The sequence below is a fragment of the Callorhinus ursinus genome, unplaced genomic scaffold, assembly GCF_003265705.2.
Source record: "Callorhinus ursinus isolate GAN/ISIS: 27379988/994484 unplaced genomic scaffold, GSC_fseal_2.0 scaffold76, whole genome shotgun sequence".
Taxonomy (NCBI): domain Eukaryota; kingdom Metazoa; phylum Chordata; class Mammalia; order Carnivora; family Otariidae; genus Callorhinus; species Callorhinus ursinus.
The window spans coordinates 1,157,135-1,176,780 of record NW_027397138.1 but is presented as its reverse complement, the minus strand read 5'-3'; the positions used below and the strand labels follow the sequence as shown (position 1 = coordinate 1,176,780).

Here is a 19,646-nt window from a genome sequence, read left to right as displayed (position 1 = left end):
GGCGTTTGAGATATATTTACACCCTTAATCGAGTTGGCGGGGGGGGGGACACAAAACCTCTGGTTTAGCGGTTTCCTCCTCCATCTGAAGCACCTTCTCGCAGTCCTTTCAGCAATGAAAGTTCCTTTATTTGTCCAGCACGAAAGGGCCAAAGAGACAGGTTTATCCTCCCACCCAACGGTCCTTTTCTGAGACAGTTCATCAGAAACATGGAGAACATAGAGCTTTGCTCGGGAAGGAAGGTTCAGAAAACAAATCGTCTGTAAACTATTGGGCAGGACTTGCCTCTTCCAAAGCTAAAAATGGTGAGTCAGGATTTTGGCGTCCACGCTCTAGGGAGAGAGGGCACATGTAACTGGGGAAAGCTCTGGCTGGCAGAGTGTGGGGGGACAGGCGAAAGGGGGAGCCAGGTCTCTCGAGGAGGCCAGCAACGCGCGTGCGGGTCCAATGCGGGTTCCCGACGCGAGACGCCCGGAAACCTGGTCCCCAGTGAGAACAAAGGCAGGCGCCGAGCGAGAACCTGATTGGTGCCGGGTCCCCACCGGTGTCCTCCTGGCCCCGGAGACAACTTGCTTCGCCCACTGGCGCGGAGCTGCGTGCTCACTGGAGCCCCAGCTCCCCACCCGGCCTTGGCTGTGACCACACAGGACTGTGCGTTATGACATCACCTGTTTTCGCTCTTTAGAACACGATCTGTATTCTCAGCTTCTCCTTTTTTTAAAGGTCTCTAGTGGACCGGGATTTGTGCAGGCCTGCAGTTCGCAGAATCAATCTGGAGATGATGTAAAAGAACGGTTTCACTGGTTTGCATTTCTTTCTTTTCTTTTTAATTAAAACACACACACGCGCGCGCACACACACACACACACACACACACACACACACACAAACAAAAAACCCTCGTTTCCTTAGGGATTCAGTGTGGTGTTGTAATGCAAAATCAGAAAGGTACACTTGGAGGTGCTAGCAAGTTTAGCATATCAAAGCTGTTAGACCAAATTGTGTGGTTAAAACTGTCAATCTCATTTTTCAACAACTGCCTCCTCTGTCCCTTTTAGAGACCAACACACATACACCAAGTCTACACAAGGAACAAAGGAAGTGGAAATCTGCCAGTGTCAGGTTTAAATAGATTAAAATTGACTGGAAAACCCCTGAAGGGTCTGAGTTATGTGGTTGGGTAAACGTGTTGATCCATTTAACTAGTGATAGCTAAAGGTCACTTGATGCTGTTGTAGACATATGTAACCTAGAATAGCAGTGGTATGGGGAAGGTGCTTAACAATCAGTTGGAAACTGTAAAAGCAAGAAAATTAGGTAAGGAGAGAAATCACCACCTGCTTTTCAATGCAGAGAACCAAGAAATCCAGGGAGAAAGTTAGCAAGGCACAGTTTTCCTAAGAACTGAAACACATATGTGTCCCCATTTAGTGGTAAATTTCTTGGGCTATATTCCTGGCTGGTTCTCTCTTGTAAAGCAGATTTTATGTGAATACATTTTAAAGGATATGAGATATTGAAGGATGAAGTGAATTTTTGTGCAGAGATTGAATTTTCTCAAATAGTATTTTAGATTCAAATTGTTTTCTATCATATTCTTCGTATAACCTTTCCTCTTACTTCGTAGTTAAAATCCTTTCACAGTGACGTTCTTTAAGCTCTTCAGTAACTAAATTCCCTAGAAGGGATGGCCAAGAGAGTGTAATCTACACCACTACCCGCTCTTACAAAGATTGCTAAAGGGAGGTTTTAGAGGAATAGCTTCATTGATATGTGTACGTGACCGAAGGATGGATCTCTCCACCAAACTCCTCCAAACTTTTGTAACAGTAATTATCCAGAGGACCATTTATTTGACATTTAACATTGTGCTGCACTGTGACATTTCTTATGTTGAACACTTTTATATGTGTCTATGTTCACCCCTAAAATCTTCAGTCTGGTAACTCATTCTCAGCACACAACCTCCACCCTTTCTTCAGGTCCTCACAACCCCCACTCCCATCATCCTTCTTCTCTGTGCTCATGTCAGTGTTCAACTTCTGGATTCTTCCTTTCTCTTCCATTCCTTACCTAGTCTCCCTTCCTTTTCTAAACAGCCTGGATGTCATAAAGAGAATGTGACTTAAGAGAGTGACTTGTGAATCCTGGATCACATTCTTAAGAGGGAAGAAAACAAAATGCAGTTCTTTTGATTTCACACAGGACAAGGAGAAACTCCCTCCCTTTTGTTGTCAGGTATATATAAAATAAGAAAGACTTTCAGAAAAGTAAGATATGGGTGAAAATTACAACCAACATTGAGAAGTACTTTTTAACTTTCTTATTACGAATTAGGATGATACTTTATTAACTGTTTGACATTGTTTTCAGAAATAATTTTTGCTTGTTTTGAAATATTCTCTTAAAATGTGATTTTTTTTTTGTCCCACATAATGTCTAAAATCATATGGCTTGGATGTTCCATAACTTCTTTAGCCATTACCCCATTATTGAACATGGAGGCTGTTTCCAGTTCTTCATGGTTATAAATAACCATGATAAGCTTCCTCATACATAAGTTTCTGGCAGCCCCTCTGATTCCTAGATAAGGAATTTCAAACTGAAAGGATGTGAATATGTTTTAAGGCTCTTGTTACAATTTGCTAAAATATTTTGTGGAAAGTTTTAACCAATTTGTACTCATCCCACAGTGAATGAGAACACAGGGGAGAGAATCATTTGGAAAGCACACATCTGAACTGTCATTCTCCGGCTTCAGGCCCATAAATAGTCCATTTACCTCCACTTCTAATGCTTTCCTCGCCCTTCCGCCTGGTGATTTTCATCTGTTGAAAGATCTCCTGGTGGAGTCAAGCACTTGTCCAAGTGTCTATAGTGTCACCCTCTTATCTCTTCTTTAGCACAATCTCAGTCTTGAAATGATTGGCTTAAATCCTGTTTTCTCCATTAGATTGTGAACACCTTGAGGGCAGGGATGAAGTTACATTTGCTTTGTATCCTTTTTTTAAAAAAAGATTTTATTTATTTATTTGAGGGTGAGGGGAGCAGCAGAGCAGGGAACCAGCTGGGGCTGATCCCAGGACCCCAGGATCATGACCTGAGCTGAAGACAGACGCTTAACCGACTAAGCCACCCAGGCACCCCTACTTTGTATTCTCAATTCCTAGCTCAACAGGAAGTTGAGTATGCTTTAAAAGTCTTGGAAAAAAAATAATGAGTTTTCACTCCTTACTTGCCTAAATACACCATACATTCTTCCAGGGTGTCTTTTGAATCTTGAATAACAGTGATAGCATCTTATAAAAGGGCCCCAATAAATATTTATGAATTGAGCAGTTCACAAAACCATTGCTTTGGAGCAGATTGGCTGGATTCATGTCCTTATCTGTCACCGATTCCTTCTCCGACATTGAACATAATGATTATTATGCCTGGGCCTTGCTATTGCCTTTATAAAATGGAAGTTTTTGCCAGAAACTCAGGGTGTAGGGAAGGTTGGGGGCAACGTTTCCTGTTTAGTAATTTTGAAAGAAGCTACCCTGTTAATAGCATGCTGTGACTTTTGGACTTGAAATTGTTTACTTCTTTAGATATTCTCGTACTGACCTAAGAACTGGGCCCCTTTATAGCTCCTAAATAAGGATTCAATTGAAAAAAATCAATTACTAAAGATATTTTTTAAATTCCATTTCTTGAGACAATAGGTCATTTTCTAACATTTTGCCTTCTCAGACTTCTTTTTCCTTCTCCCCGGGGGCACCCAAAGCATTTGGATCGTAGAAAGTGCTGCATTATTTACAAATTTGCAAATACTGTAATTTGTTTTGTGCGCAAAGGAATTTGCACTTCAGACAATTGTAAATTGATTGCTCCCTTTGAGCTGTTAATTAGATTCCTGCTATTTTTTTTTCCCCCAAGGCCCAAGACCAATGCCACTCCAAAGGAGAAATTAAGAGGATCTGATCCAAAAGGGCTATGGTTTTAGTGCCCATTTCCATCCCACACCCTGAATCACCCACCCCCACCAAGAAAATTCTTACCAAAGCTCATTTGTCAAAGAACAAATATTCCACCAAGATCCAAATTTCTGTAGGTTGTTTCTTGTAATTTCCCATTTCAGAGTTCCCTGCATTTAACTCCATACAAAGCAGACTTCCAGGGAGAGGCCTACAGATGTGGGGTTTGTTGTCGTTTGGCCTGCACAATGTGAGCCAGCACAGTGCTCTTAAAAAAAAAAAAAAAAAATTAAATTACTTTAAAATTTTTGCAAGTTAGGAGATTTTACACCCCAAATCTAGATTTCCAGTTTCTCTTGAAAAATTGTCAGATCTGGTCACACCAAGCAAGCTCCTATTGCCACATGGCAACCTTTTGCTGGAGCCCAGTACCTGCTATTCGGGTTTGGACAAGTACTCTCTACTCTACCCAGGTCTCTGTCACTCCCTGGCGGTTACATTTTGCCATTATATTTATGTTATCTTCTTGCCGTTTGTAGGGATTTGCCACCTCTATAAACTTTCTTCAGCTTCTCAATCACTGATCTGCTGATTGCCATTCTTAACTTTATCACAGAATATGAATCAAAAATAAATTTGCCATCTCTTAAGGGACAGCAAAAGTTGAGGACAGGAAGCAGATGCAAGGTATATCATGATATATAGGTACATGCCCTCACACATCCACCCACCCACCCACCCACCCACATCTCCACCAAGAAAATTCTTACCAAAGCTCATTTTCCAAAGAACAATTATTCCACTAAGATCCAAATGTGTGTGTGTGTACAATGGGATTATATGTATATATGCGTGTATATATGTGTGTGTGCGTGTGTGCATCCCACAAGGTGGAGGACGGATATCTAAGGGGGTTACTATGTCCTTTATGCTGCTAACCCCAGTCTTTGTTTTTTTTAAGATTTTATTTATTTACTTGACAGAGAGAGAGAGAGAGTTCACAAGCAGGGCGAGAGGCAGAGGAAGAGGAAGAAGCAGGCTCCCTGCCGAGCAGAGAGGCTGATGCGGGGCTCGATCCCAGGACCCTGGGACCATGACCTGAGCCGAAGACAGACACTTAACAACTGAGTCACCCAGGCGCCCCTAACCCCAGTCTTTTATCTAATTCTGCCCACATACCCATTCTAATTGTAATTTTAGGAGAAAGTGCGCCCAGGGAGTGTGGCAATAGTAGAAGGACACTGAGGGTGTTTTCTTTGATGGGCATGATCATGGAGAGACTAAAAGCCCTGGCCCTAGAGTCAGGCTTGGATTTGAGTACTGACTTTGCCCTTATGAGACACATGACCTTGGGCAAGTCGTTTAATTTCTCTACACTTCTGTTTCTCGTCTCTAAGATGGAGTCATAATGCTGTGTATCTTACAAGGTGATCGTAAAGATTGAATGAGATAATGCACTAGAGTGTTCAACAAAGTGCCTAGGACATTTGTAAGAACAACAAAGTGCCACAGAAAATGTTTGCTGCTAGCTTCACAATACAGGGGATGTTATGCTCTCTGCATAACACACTGTGACCTTGCTCTACTTACTTAACCAATCAATGGACGAAGTTTTGTTCTGAAAATGAGGATATTAATATTAGCTTAGTCACAGAGTTGTTTTGAGGATTAAATGAGCTCTATGTAAAACACTTTCAAACAATGCCTAACATATAAGAAATGCTATATAAATGTTTATTATTATTATTACATGTTGTGGTCAGGGGATTTTTTTTATTTGCTCTTTATTTTTTAAAGATTTTATTTATTTATTTGAGAGAGAGAGAATGAGAGACAGAGAGCACGAGAGGGAGGAGGGTCAGAGGGAGAAGCAGACTCCCCACCGAGCAGGGAGCCCAATGCGGGACTTGATCCCGGGACTCCAGGATCATGACCTGAGCCGCAAGCAGTCACTTAACCAACTGAGCCACCCAGGCGCCCTCCTTTTTTTTTTTTTTTTAAAGTGGAGATCTTTGATCGTTGGGGTACTTCTCAAAAGTAAGATAACGTGGGTTAAAATAGCAATGGACAGAAAGTCGGAAGACCTAGGGTTTAGTTCAGTATGGCTATGAACTATGTGATATGGTTGGGCCTCACCTGTTAAATGTGGAGAGGTGATTAAGTAGGGCCAGGGCCAAATCCAGGTTTTAGGGAGACTAAAGCTTATATAATTTTTTTAAAGAAAAGAATATAAAATTATAGATTCAAGATTAGTTATGAAAGTGAATACTTAAAATAAGTAACAAAATCACAACAAATTTTAAAAGGGTGAAAATACCATAAACATCACAAAATTCAAATAAATGTTTATTAATTAACTATCTGATACAACCCTTTATTACGTTTTTCCTACATTTGGGGGGCTGATTCCCTCTTCATATGACAATGATTTTTGCAATATTATCTTTTTTTTAAAAAAAGATTTTATTTATTTATTTGACACAGAGATAGAGACAGCGAGAGAGGGAACACAAGCAGGAGGAGTGGGGGAGGGAGAAGCAGGCTTCCCGCTGAGCAGGGGGCTCGATGCGGGGCTCGATCCCGGGACTCCGGGATCTGAGCTGAGCTGAATGCAGATGCTTAACCGACTGAGCCACCCAGGTGCCCCTGCAATATTATCTTCTCCAAAGAGAATAGAAAGATAATTTTTTCTTTTCCTTACCATACATTTCCAGTGCTGAGTGCCCTAAGATATATATGCATCGTGAAACAGCCTGTAACCCTACATCTTGTGACAAGATGCCAGTAAATTGGCCCAATGGACAGTGGACTATTTAGACTTCATCCTCACAGTGGAACAACTCAAAGGAACAACCACATACTGAAATGGCTGTGATCCACATTTATGTGTATATAACCAGTAAACTCCGGCCAGTAGCGTCTCCATCTCAGCTGCTCCTTAGCCAGAGCAACAAAAATACCCTACAGCTTTCCCAGTTCCTCCAGCACAAGGGGGAGTTTGAAGGTGGTATGTTGGGCTGCAGGAACTGTGGTCTTTACCAATAATGGTTAAAATAGCTTACTTTTGATATTTAATTAAAAATATGACCATGTGAACACATTGCTTGGCCCTCTCCCAGGGCCTTGGAAGGGGCCAATGCTAGCAATGGACCCTAAGGTTTAAAATTCATTATATTTGTGGATAATCCACGTTGGAGTAGAGAATTGTGAAGACCTTTTCAAGCTCTAAAATTCTGTGGATCTGTTTTGTCTTAGTATTTCCATGAGAATCTAGTATAAGCAGGATATAGGAGAAGTAGAAGCATTTCTTCAAATAGTCAGGGAGAAAGTAAAATCAGTTCTCTTCTCAAAATTGTCAGAGTTGTGTTGGTTTTCCTTTGTTCGCTCAGGGATTATTTCTCCTTGTTAGCCTGTTCGTCTCCTTGGTATTCCAAATTCATTGTCCCAAATTCTCAATATCCTTCTTTTAGAGATGAGGAAACTCAGACAGAGAGATATTTTATATATTTTAAAGAAAGATTGTTGTGAAATATGCTGTCTAGGCGTTAAAAAGGAAAGTGGATGGATAAAATAGAAAAAATCCACATGACAGTAAGGAGGTTTGAGAGCAGGATCTAATTAATGGGAGTACAGAAGAATTATAATTTGCAGACTCAGAAGCCTTCAATACAGTAGTAGTCTATTGTGAAGGATTTGCAGGAGTCAACATGCAGGACAGAGGTGAGACTGAAGGGGCCCTTGGAAAGGAACAGTCTACACTTCAACTTTCAGACCCTCTGAATGTGACTGTGGTACATGAAGACTTTGACCTTCTTCAGGGACGAGTCTTTTGCATCTGAGTAATTCAAGTGCTTGGAACCTAAGAGGTGCTCAAAAAAGCTTCTTGGATGAAATGATCGGACGTATTAGGGTTTGTTAACTAGAGAGCAAGTGAGCATGTTATTTTTATCAACAAAAGTTCTCAAGTTATCCTAAAATTGTAAAAATATTCTCATGCAGGGACACCTGGGTGGCTCAGTCGGTTAAGCGTCCAACTCTTGGTTTCGGCTCAGGTCATGATCTCAGGGTCCTGGGATCAAGCCCCACATTGGGCTTTGCGCTCAGTCGGGAGTCTGCTGGAGATTCTCTCTCTCTCTCTCCCTCTGCCCCTTCCTCCCCCTTGTGCTCACGCGCATGCACACACACTCTTTCTCTCTCAAATAAATAAATAAATCTTAAAAAATATTTTCATGCAAAGGTAAAATTTGCCTTGTTAGCAAGAAAAAACTTCCAACATTTGTGTGAATGGTAACAACAAAGACAGCAATTTCAAAGATAAAATGTTGGCTTGAGATGATATATTTCTACATGAACGGTAAGCTTGGAATCACAACAGCAATTTGTGAGGTTCTAGAAGGCTGCAAGGTTTGATGGTATGCTTTGGAATATATGCTGTCCAAATATTCCCTTATTCACTCGTTTATTCATGGGACCTTTACCAAGTTGTAAGTCCTGGTGATAAAAATAACAAAGACCTGTTTATAATCTAATAGTGAGACTGAGGTATAATCTCTGCATTGGTATAGAAAATAGAAGATAGAATATGGGGAGTAGGGGGTAAAAAGAATTATTAGTAAAGAGCTCAGAAAGGCTCTTTGAGGATTTATGCCTGTAATTGGATGTCTCGTAGTTGTAGAGACATAAGATGCAGAATTCTTGCCGTGTCTCAGTGCAATTTATAATGTCAACAGGAAGTCAGGACTAACCCTTATAAATATTAGAGAACAATGCAGAACAGTATATGATCAAATCACCTCTGAATTCCATGTTCGTTACTTGATTCATTCTTGCATTCATGCATTCATTCACTCAGCATATGTTTGTGGTGTACCTACCATGTACCAGGAACTTGGCTAGTTGCACAAATAAAGTGATGAATAGTGCATCAGGGTCTTACAGAACTTACCACCGAGCACAGAAGATTGACTTTACAAGTAATGCCAGTATGTAGTGAGTATTTTAGTAGGGAAAACACAGGAAGAGAACATACAGCAGGGAACTCTAGCCTGGTTTAGGCTTCCCGGAGGAAGTGAAATGTACACCCAAACAGTGGGCTGTCTCCTAGTTTCTGACAGTGACTTCCATGTATTCCATCCAGTAGGTCCTTTCCATTTGCAATTCGATGCTTGCCATAGAGTTCATGTTCCAGTTATGAAAATCCTAGGCATCCTGACTTTTTACATTACAACAGATAAACTTTTACACCGGGAGCAATCCCTCCTTTCTTTTCGAAGAGGCATGATCCCCATTAAAAATTCACCAGAGTTTGAACCTCCTTTTCCTGATTAAAGACTATCACTAAACATTATTTCACACGTAACGTTTCCCACTTAGTCCACAATTACGCTGAGTTCCACTTGTGTATGTGCAAATTCTACGTATGCCCCACTTCTAATATGTACGTCTATATCATCTCTCTTAAGACTGTACAGTGTTTGAAGATAATCCTCATATCGCTCATCTTTATTCTGCAATCCCCGTAACACCCATGGTAATGATATTATAATCAAAATAGTAATAGTAATGGAAACCATTACTACCACATATTGAGTGCTTACTCTGTGCCAGTCATTTTGCAATAACTTATGCCTAAATTATCTTGTCCAAATATTTATTTTTTAAAATAATATTATAAACATTATCTTGCCTAACTATATACAAAACCCTTATGAAGTGGTTATTATTATATCTACTTTACAAATAATTTGTGGGGGCTAGCAGTTTTGCCAAAGTCCCACAGTTATTATAAGACAGCTGTGATTTGAAAAATCCATATTTGCTTGATGCCAGGGTTTATAGTCTTTTGCAACCCTGCCTTGGCATTATACAATCAGTCATTATCGTAAATATTCTCTCTTTTTAAAAGATTTTATTTATTTGTCAGAGAGAGAGAGAGCACAAGCAGGGGGAGCAGCAAGCAGAGGGAGAAACAGGCTCCCCACTGAGCCAGGAGCCCTATGCAGGACTCGATTCCAGGACCCCAGGATCCTGACCCGAGCCGAAGGCAGAAGCTTAACTGACTGAACTACCCAGGCGTCCCTATTGTAAATATTCTTTGAACTAATTCTCTGTATTAGGTTAACCAAACGGTGAGAAGTCGGCTGACTTAGATCTCCCAACACTCACCAAATATAGTTTGGGCACCTGTATTAATTGGATTCCTATTAATATAAATGCCACTGGAGTAGGCAGAGTCGTATCTATTCTCTCTATTCTAATATTTTATTGCCTACTGGCATAGTACTCTAAAATAAAACGACTGAGTGGTCCTGGAATATGAAAAATACTGTTGCTGGCACTCTACGTTGAATTTCCTCGTGTTTTGATACAGAGGTCTGAAGATTCCTAAGGCACTTGGTCAGTTGTGGAGATAGTGGTAGATGGAGTGGCGATGAAGGTGATAAAGTTGAGGGAACGGGGAGAGGAAAGAAGGTGGTGCTGTCACTCTTATGCGCCGGGTCACAAATAGTTCAGGTATGTCGTGATCGGTTGGGATGAGCTCCTCTCAGAAGGAAGATGAATACACTGGTTTCCACATAATCTGCTGGCCAACTGGGACCTTTATCTCCACCTGCCCCATCCAAATCCTCCTCCGAGGAAATCTTTCTGCTGGGGGCCTCCTTCTAAATAGTCATGCTCCTTGCTACGTGTTTGTCCCTTGTCTCAAATGAGTGGACCAAAGGGTAGACACTTGATGTGAAGGCAGCCGTTCTGTAACCCGGCCAGCCATCTGTATAGACTAGCTTAAAATGATAAGTGGGGCCAATCAGATGCCTCTCTTGGAGATTTGGCAATGGGAAGCTCAGACACTCAGCCAGTTGGCAGCCCAGTCAGATTGTGGGAGGATGCCGTGAACCATATGCAGGCTCAAACTTTAAAGATCAGAACAGATAGAGAGTGAAGGTTGAGGAAGCCGGAGTAACACACAGAAGGAAAGTGAAGGCAGTAAGACACGAGTACTTAGAGATGCCTCCAGTCCTGGTGGGTTTCCGGTCCAGTCCTTGCTGGGTGTCCTTGTAACAATTCCCTTCCCCCATCTCATGTCCTCCCACTGCCACCTCTGTGAAGTAACTTGACTGCACCTCTGTTTCTTTCAACCAAACAAGACTGACTGAAGCAGTCTTCCTTCATTTTCATGTCAAGCACTTACAAATATGAAGTATTACTTTTAGTTCTCATTAGTAAATGGATGTGAAAGTCAGACATTCCCAAAGAAAGAAGTAGAACTCGCTGGCCGAGAAAACCCCATTTCAGTTTTTGCACATAAAAAATTCTTACAGCCCACATTTCATTAAGAAAGTCTGCTCTGCATAAACCTCAAACTTTTTAGAAACTTTTTGCATTCTTAGTTGGAGAGTGGGGATCAGTCATCTATTACCCAAATTGGGTTTAATGCCCAAAAGATTCTAAGTCGTCTATATGAAGAGAGGCAAAAAGCATTCTCCCTTCCCACTCTATCCTTCATTCAGACTTAATGCCTGCTTGCCCAGTTTAATGATGGTCTAGGATTTCTGAACCAAAAAGAATTTTTAAAAAGTAAAAAGAAACAGAAATCAAAGTTCAAAAGACCCCCTTCTCTCTTTCTTTCCCTTATATTGGGCTCATTTGCAGCTCAGCAACCCTTGACCCTTTATCCCCTAAGTAAATAGTTCTGAGGCTATGTTAAGCCTCTAGAAAAAGTTCAATTTCCTTAAAAGTTTCCAAGAACGAAGTAGTTAAGAAAAAAGATAAAGTGAATGAAGGTGACTTTGTGTCAATTTGCAGGTTAAAGATCACTGTGGTGGTCTTTATGGGGCATTAAGGCATATACTAGGAGGTCATTTTGTTTTGGAAATATAAACACATGTAAGTGTGGTTTTTTTTTTCTCTGAAGATTTTATTTATTTATTTGAGAGAGAGAGAGAGGGAGAGAGTGAGAGCAGGAGCAGGGGGAGGGGCAGAGGAAGAGGGAGAAGCAGACTCCCTGCTGAGCAGAGAGCCTGACATGGGGCTGGATCCCAGCACCCCAGGAGCATGCATGACCTGAGCCGAAGGCAGCCGCTTAACCGACTGAGCCACCCAGGTGCTCCCACGTGTAAGTGTTTTAATTTGCTTCGACTTGCCAGATGTGGACAAGTGCCTCAATGACCAAGCTGTTTCATCACTAGCCTTAATAGATCTGGGCTTTTCTTGGTTTTCATTCCTATACCTCAAATGTCTTGTCTGCTGCTTTCCCTTCCTAAAATCAGTTTCTCTCCTTCTCATTCTCTCTCTCCTTTCTCCTCCCCCTTCTCTCTTTCTCTCCTTTATATTGGGCTCATTTGCCGCTCAGCAACCCTTGACCCTTTATCTCCTAGGAAAACAGTTCTAAGGCTACGTTAAGCCCTTAGAAAATGAAGGAGGTACTTCACCTTATCAATGAGGATCATCTTTGCGGGTGTACCTTGCCCCCCACCTTTGAAAATGCTGTGGATGGGGAGCCAAAGGAAAAAGTGCTTCTCCCTGGGCAATACTGGAAGGCTTTGGTTGTGTTGGACTTGCTGTGGACGGGGTAACTCTCCTGTTATTTCTGTATAGACAAGACTGGTCGCTTTGCATTTTCTGTTTCTCCGAGAAAGCATGAACATCCAGAGATGCACATGTCTGTCAGGAACTAGAATGCTGAGGAATGGAAACACATGGAAACATTCACCTATTATACAAGGATAACTTTAGCTGTGACCTGGAATATATTGTCTAAGAGCTCTGTAAAGGTGAAACTGCAAACTTTTTGTTCTATCACAGTATTGTGTAATCTAGTTACTGTTAAAAAATTCTTCAAATTTCATTGTTTAGTACTTAAACTTATAGGGTTTTTTGAGGAGTAAGTGAAAAAATATATGTAAAGTGCATAGAACAATGCATCGTCTGGTTCTGAGCACTCAACAAATGTTAGCTATCATTATTTTTAAAAAAGGTTTCATACAACAATCATGCTGTTTTCCAAGAGGAATTGAAATTTACTTGAATTTTAATGTTCTGGGTTCCCTGATACCCTTTACCATTGCTTGTTTTGATTTAAAAGGGCCCCGAGTACTTGATAACATGCAAGGTTTATCATTAAGCATCTTTATTGCACTTGTGTTTGCAAAGAACGTTTTCGTTTTCCATTAGCCTATCCAATCACATTCCAAGATAGAGGACTCTCTGTCAGAGATAACGTCGACTAATGAAGAACCTAAGTACTTGCAGAAATGAGATGACAACAATGCATTCTTCATTCTAACCTCTCTCTAGGTGAAGAAAGATGATCTTCTTTGGAACTTGGGCTTGTACGTGTTTATAGGTGAGCGTGTGCACACATGCATGTATGAGTATATATACCTTTATGTATCTTGTGCTGAATAAATTCTTTTTTCTAAGCTAGAGATACCAGTCATCATTATTATTTAAGGTTTTAACTGAAGAACTGCAGTTGGCCAGCTTATATGATTTCCGTTGGAGAGCTGGAATTCTGAGATAAAGTGCCTCGAAATATTTGAAGTGTTTTGCCTACTAGCCCACAGCTGAGGAACTCCAGTTTCAGTCTGTGGGAGGCAACCACCTTTTGTGTCATGAACAAAATCATGAAAGATAATATGCCTGATATATTCTGTATGACTCAAGCAAGAGCCCAATTGTATTAATAGAGCTGTTTTTTTTTTTTTTTTTAATATGGGTTCGGGCTGAGAGGGTCCTCCGGGTGGTGTAATGGGCAAGATATATAAAGCATGGATCAAGCCATCGGTTCTGTCATCTTTGCCTTTTACAATTGCCCTCTGTTTATAGAAGCCTATTTGTGAGTTTGCCTTGGTCATCAGGCAAAATGCCTTATTTCTTTCCTCGTTGTTTACAAAACCAAGGACCCAGGCTGCTGGATATTTACACTGTTGTCTGTCAAAGCGTTCACTGGGAGAGGAGATAAGCAAGTCATCTGCCAAAAATATTGTGGCTTGCAAATTATGGGCGCACATAAGAAAGGTCACTGCATTACCCAGTCGTAAGTAAATGCTTTTGTTCTCTTAAGCAAATGATGCCACTCATTTAGGTTGATTTCACCTTCTTCAGATGTCGTGAACGTAAGTTTTGCTTTTCCACTATAGGTCTTAGCCCACCGCACGGTGACATCTCAGGTAAGAAAGGGCTGGAGCAAAGTCTGAGTTGGATCCTCCCGATAACACCAAGAAGAGTGTCTCCCCTTTTCCCAAGAACTAGGGAGTATACTTAACCAGACAAGGATAAAGTTCCGGATGTGGAGGGTAACCAAAATGGGTAAGATTTTTTCTAGGTCACAAAAGCAAAGAAGGGAAGGCAGATGCGTGGGTGTGTCGGCACCATAGTTTCTGTAACCCTGGCCAACCAGAGTAGCTTCAGAATGGAGCCCCGCAGTCTCTTCCCCTAGACAGGAAAGAAACTGAGGTGACTGGAGGCTCTAGCCCCAACCTGCCAGCACCACCTCAACTCCGTTGTCTTTGTCCTTTGTCCTCGGGGCTGCAGCAACATCATCCTACCCCTATTCCGAGTGAGGTCAGGTGAGTTGCTCAGAGCCTGTGGATCCCAGCAACATGTTAGTGACACTGGGTCTGTGTCGTCACTGCGAAGCAGACTGAACAAGAGCACAGGATTTTGAAGCCTTTTAATGTCTCTTGCCTTTGGCCCTGTCACTTATCCGAGCTCCTTCCAGTTTTTCATGCTCCAGTCTCCTATCCCTTGAATTAATCTGCTGCTTCTCCACATTGTCAGCCAGATTCCCTGCTCCGCTCGAACTACAGCAAACTGCTAAACCTCAGGACCTTCACTCTCTTGCTCACCTTCTCCTCAAAAGCCACCCGAGGTATCCTAGAAATAAAGTAGAAGTGCTTAAAAACATTTTGCAATGGAAAACCAAGGGATGACCTCCCTAACATGGCTGATTTAGCGCTATAGTTCTTGCTCCTGTCAGAGGGAAGTTATGGGTGGGATTTTGCCTGGACACACTTTGGCTAGTCCGTGCTTAGTGCTGTCCATGTGGCCAACTCTTGTTTAAGCAAATGAAGGCAGGTGTCCTTGAGGAATGGCAGTGGAGGCTTTGGTGATGTTCGCTTGGTTGAAAACTTGCGGGTTACCTCTGTTCCCGTCCACGAATACAATCTCAACCCCAGTCATAGTCGTCCGAAAGAAAAGATCATTTTCATCCTTACATACATGTAAGCTGTATGAGGCACACGTCTCTGTCTGGGTTCTATTCATTCGTGTATCCTAGGAGGAAGGAACGGAGCCTATCCCATTATAGGGGCTTGATAACTCTGTTAATACAAATTCCTACCTGATGAAGTTATCCTCTAGCAGTATAGTTCAACAAATTGCACAATATCAAATGGGTACAGCAGGGTAGGTTTTGATATGCTAATTAAAATACACAGAGAAAATGGTCATTGTATTCATCGTGGGGCTTTGAATGGACGTGAACTTCTGAGGGGAATGTATCTCAGAGCACAGGGTTAGGAACAGAGGGGAAATATGAGACATCTTAAGGAATATCTCAAAATGAAGGGTAGGTGATAAAAAGAGAACTTATCTTTTAAATTATAGAAATGTGAAATTGATCGAGTTCCCTGTTTATCTGAAACACCAGATATTTTCTTAGGATTTTAATGTTGTTATTCCAAAAAAGACGGAGGGGATTTAGACTAGCTAAAATCCCTTCCTCAGGGGCGCCTGGGTGGCTCAGTTAAGCATCTGCCTTCAACTCAGGTCATGATCTCAGGGTGCTGGGTTCGAGCCCCGCTCAGCGGGGAGCCTGCTTCTCCCTCTCCCTCTGCCTGCTGCTCCCCCTGCTCGTGCTCTCTTGCTCTCTCTGAAATAAATAAATAAAATTTAAAAAAAAATCCCTTCCTCATCTAAAAAGCTATGTAACTATGATTATAAATGATCAAAAATTATACAAAATAAATAAAACTGAGGACTTTCTTTCTCTCTTTGGAATGGACCTAGCCCTAGAACAAAGGATCTTCACCTAAAGTCTATGGTTGTACAGCCTCGTGTCTTTGAATTCCCTAAAACTGTGCACAAAAATTTTGTATATGCGCATTTCCCCCCTGAGGGACAAGGACCCATAGTTTTCATCAAGTTCCCAGGGAGGTCTGAGACCCTAAAAGCCTTATAAGCCACTGGATTTATATAACGTTTTAAATTGTCTACTTACAAGGCTTGGCAGAACACTTTGTAGCGTCAGTCATTATACTAAATGTTTTGTATGTATTACCTAATTTAACCCTAACTTCACGATACTGTTGCTTTTCTGAGAAGCAGCGAAATTTTTCAGAGTCTTCCAGCCAAAAAGTGGTGAAGCTGGGTTACCAACCCAGGCTGAACCAGAATGCCATGCTTTTGTTTATCGCATCAAGCTACCTTCGTTTTCAGTAGACAGCACATTTGCCAAAACCCAGAGCCTTTCCAGCCTCAGCCATCGTTTCTGTTTTAAATCATCTTTTATATTTATATAGTAACTGCTATCTAAGCACCCCCAAGCTTCACCACAGGCAAGCAGCATTCCTCTGTGGAAACTTCAAAAGTCTCCTAAAACACAGAAGCGACCCTCTCCAGACCGATCACCTTAGTTTTTTTCCATTGTGCAACTGGGCTGCAGTAAACATAATTTCATCTTAATTGTCTACTCTAGACTCAAGTCTGGCCACATGGCACAATGGACAACCCATACAGTTGGAGAGACTCCAAGAAATCCATCCCAAGCACTGAATGGTCCTGGCACTGTTCCAAAATTTTACTAACTTTCCACAAATTGTGATTCCAGACACGTTTATACCTTGGTCCCCAGGATAATGGAAGCCACAAAAGAGACAAATTAAAATGTCAGCCCAGCTGGGCCCACATTGTGGGCCAGCAATTACAATGGAACCCCTTGCCTCTTAGGTCACCTGAATGTAGCACATCTGGGCTTCCTGTAAGAGGGATAACGAAATAATCCAGAGTAGTTTTCTAGATGTTTCCTGACTCAGTGTAAGTACAGTGTGCTTCTTAATAGCGGCTAAGATTTCAATAAGCAACAGGAAAATTTTTAAAAATCAGGTGAAAGGCAGAGAATAGAAGCCTGATAAACTTTGTAACCCAACTACCCCTGCCATTATCCGGGACCTAACTAACTTGAAATACATGATCGAGGCTGGAGAGACAAGTAACATAGAGCATTGGTGTTCTCCTCCCGAGAGGAGTCTCACCCAAACGTCCTCATGTGCAGATTCGGAAGGATGAGTAGTATGCCATGTCACTACAGATGGCATAAAGAATGTCCACAACAAAGGGGACATCTGAGAGGTCACACCCCTTGTGGGATCATGCTAGAAGTTCAAAACATCCACCCGAGAGAAATAAGTGAAACAGGACCAGAGTCGGAAGTATGGGTGACACAAGCAATTAAATGGTGTGGAAATCAAGACATTGCTTTTCTCCTCACTTTCTCCTTTTTTATTCTTTATAGACCCAGCCACTGATAGGAGCTGCTCATTTCATCTAAAGTAATCTGTTGTTTTCTGTGCTCTGAAGGTGGTGACCTCAGTGTCCACAATGGGACGTCCGTGAGTGTTTGTTAGGTTTGCGACCGAGTGCTCCAAGCCGGTGGATAGTGTTTCTTCTTCTGGTAGGCCAGGGAAACATTGAGATTACTTCAGCAAAAAATAACTTTTCGGCCAATCTGTATCATCACTCAGAGATGCAGCCGGTCAAGTTAACAAAGAAAACAGATATTTAGTCGTGAAGAAGCTTGGTTAAACTTTTGCTTATCTTTTTATATCTTGGTACGGTCATATGGAAATAGGTTATTTCTTCACACTACTTGGCACCTGCTCTGCAATTGTTTTTGTACTTATTTGCCTGCTCTATGAGATCGTAAGCTTCATGAGGACAGTTTTTTCTCATCATTATATCCTCAATACAATAAATTTTTTTTGAAGAAATGAATAAAGAAGGTCAATGCGCAACTGGTCTAGTGAATTCTTACCAGGTTAGTAAAATGTAGGTTGAATTGCTTGGGAGTTTTTTTTTTTTTTTAAGATTTTATTTATTTATTTGACAGAGAGAGAGAGAGCGTGCACAAGCAGGGGGAGCAGAGGGAGAGGGAGAAACAGACTCCCCACAGAGCAGGGGGAGCCTGATGTGGACTCGATACCAGGACCCTGGAACCATGACCTGAGCCGAAGACAGTCGCTCAACCAACTGAGCCACCCAGGTGCCCCTGCTTGGGAGTTTTTAATAACCAGTGGTTGTCAACCAAATTTTATATTATGTGCAAAAAATGGAATATTGAATGCAGTTAACATGTTTTATTGTAGGAGCAAGGATTAGGCCGTGATGGCTAACTGTGGTTTTTCTCCTCCGGCTCTTATTTTTCCTTTGGGTAACCCTTAGCCCGTCTTAGTCTGGGAAATTGCCCTCTCCTCCATTCTCAGCCCTGTCCCTGCCCCCGCTCCCTCAGGTGCACTGGGTCCAGCATTGCTATGTGATCCTCTGTTCCACCAGAGAACCACTTTCCTGGGGCCATGGGCTTCGCTCAGCCACCGTTCCAGATGGTTCTGTTAGAGGAGGGCTGAAATGAGGGAGGGAGAGGTGAGCTGGGAGCTATGGTGGGGGTGGGGAGAGGAGGATCTTTACACTGAAGTCAGCACAGGGGAAGGCCGGGGCTGGGAGGAGAAAGAGGGGCACCTAATGACTCCATCCGAGGCAATGAATCACCCACAACTTAACTTTCTTTCTGTCATTTGCCACAAAAATAACTCTCACTGGTCCAGAGACTTAAGTCGTGTCACTTAGTTTTTATATTTGTAAAAGAAGGAGATCATTTAGGTGGCTCCTAGAAAAAGTGAAATTTGGTACATCTTGGTCTTGTTGGAAAATTCATCATTTTATCGGACTGAGATCTCTGCCTTTGATATAATGTTTGAGCTCCTGGAACTACAGATAATTCAGAATGCATGCCATCTCTCTTTTACTTGACAGTTCCATCTGAAGAGAGCTCTTATGACTCATTTGTTCATTCACTCCATGAATATTTATTGAGTACCTACTATGTGCAGACACATCTTTTTCTCCAAGCTTCATGTTTAGACCATTTTTTGAACTGTTTCTCGTGGGGATTTGGGGCCAATGCTGATGATCCTTCCTTAGAAGGACTCCACTGTGTCAAAGAACGCCCCCTTAAAATATGGCATTTAGAGCAGAGCATGGTAACACTCATTCATTCATGTTATATATGCCTTATGTACCAGCCAGGTGCCAGGCATGAAGGTTACAGGGTGAGTGAGACGCCGTTTTGTGCTCAGAGGACTCACTGCAGGAAGAAGGCTGCTCTGTAAACAAGCTAGTTTATTTTTTATTTATTTTTTTTTTAAGATTTTATTTATTTATTTGAGAGAGAGAGAATGAGAGAGAGCACACGAGAGGGGGGAGGGTCAGAGAGAGAAGCAGACTCCCTGCCGAGCAGGGAGCCCGATGCGGGACTTGATCCCGGGACTCCAGGATCATGACCTGAGCCGAAGGCAGTCGCTTAACCAACTGAGCCACCCAGGCACCCTAAACAAGCTAGTTTAGCACAAGTTGCTGCAGCAGAACCCAAATGAAGGAGTGGCCGATTCTCCATGAGAGAGGAATCCTAGAAAG

At 41.9% G+C, this 19,646-nt stretch overlaps 1 protein-coding gene and 1 long non-coding RNA gene across 7 annotated transcripts in view; one reads left to right on the top strand and one right to left on the bottom strand.

Moving 5' to 3' along the window:
- SESN3 (sestrin 3) overlaps nt 1-587 on the bottom strand; it is a 76,995-nt gene extending 76,408 nt beyond the window's left edge. Inside the window, exon 1 of the mRNA XM_073887146.1 lies at nt 521-587. The gene's annotated coding sequence lies outside the window, so the exon portion shown is untranslated. The remainder of the gene's footprint in view (nt 1-520) is intronic.
- Nucleotides 93-18,349, top strand: LOC112840536 (uncharacterized). Of its 6 annotated transcripts, XR_003212495.2 has the most exons (6): nt 93-305; nt 12,335-12,528; nt 13,254-13,302; nt 13,859-13,995; nt 14,099-14,267; nt 17,473-18,349. It is a non-coding gene; the product is annotated as an uncharacterized lncRNA (long non-coding RNA). The 6 variants fall into 6 exon arrangements; XR_012376585.1 differs by lacking the exon at nt 12,335-12,528 and adding an exon at nt 12,596-12,730 and having other exon boundaries at nt 14,099-18,349; XR_012376584.1 differs by lacking the exon at nt 12,335-12,528 and adding an exon at nt 12,596-12,730 and having other exon boundaries at nt 13,785-13,995; nt 14,099-18,349.
- Nucleotides 18,350-19,646: the final 1,297 nt, after the last annotated feature.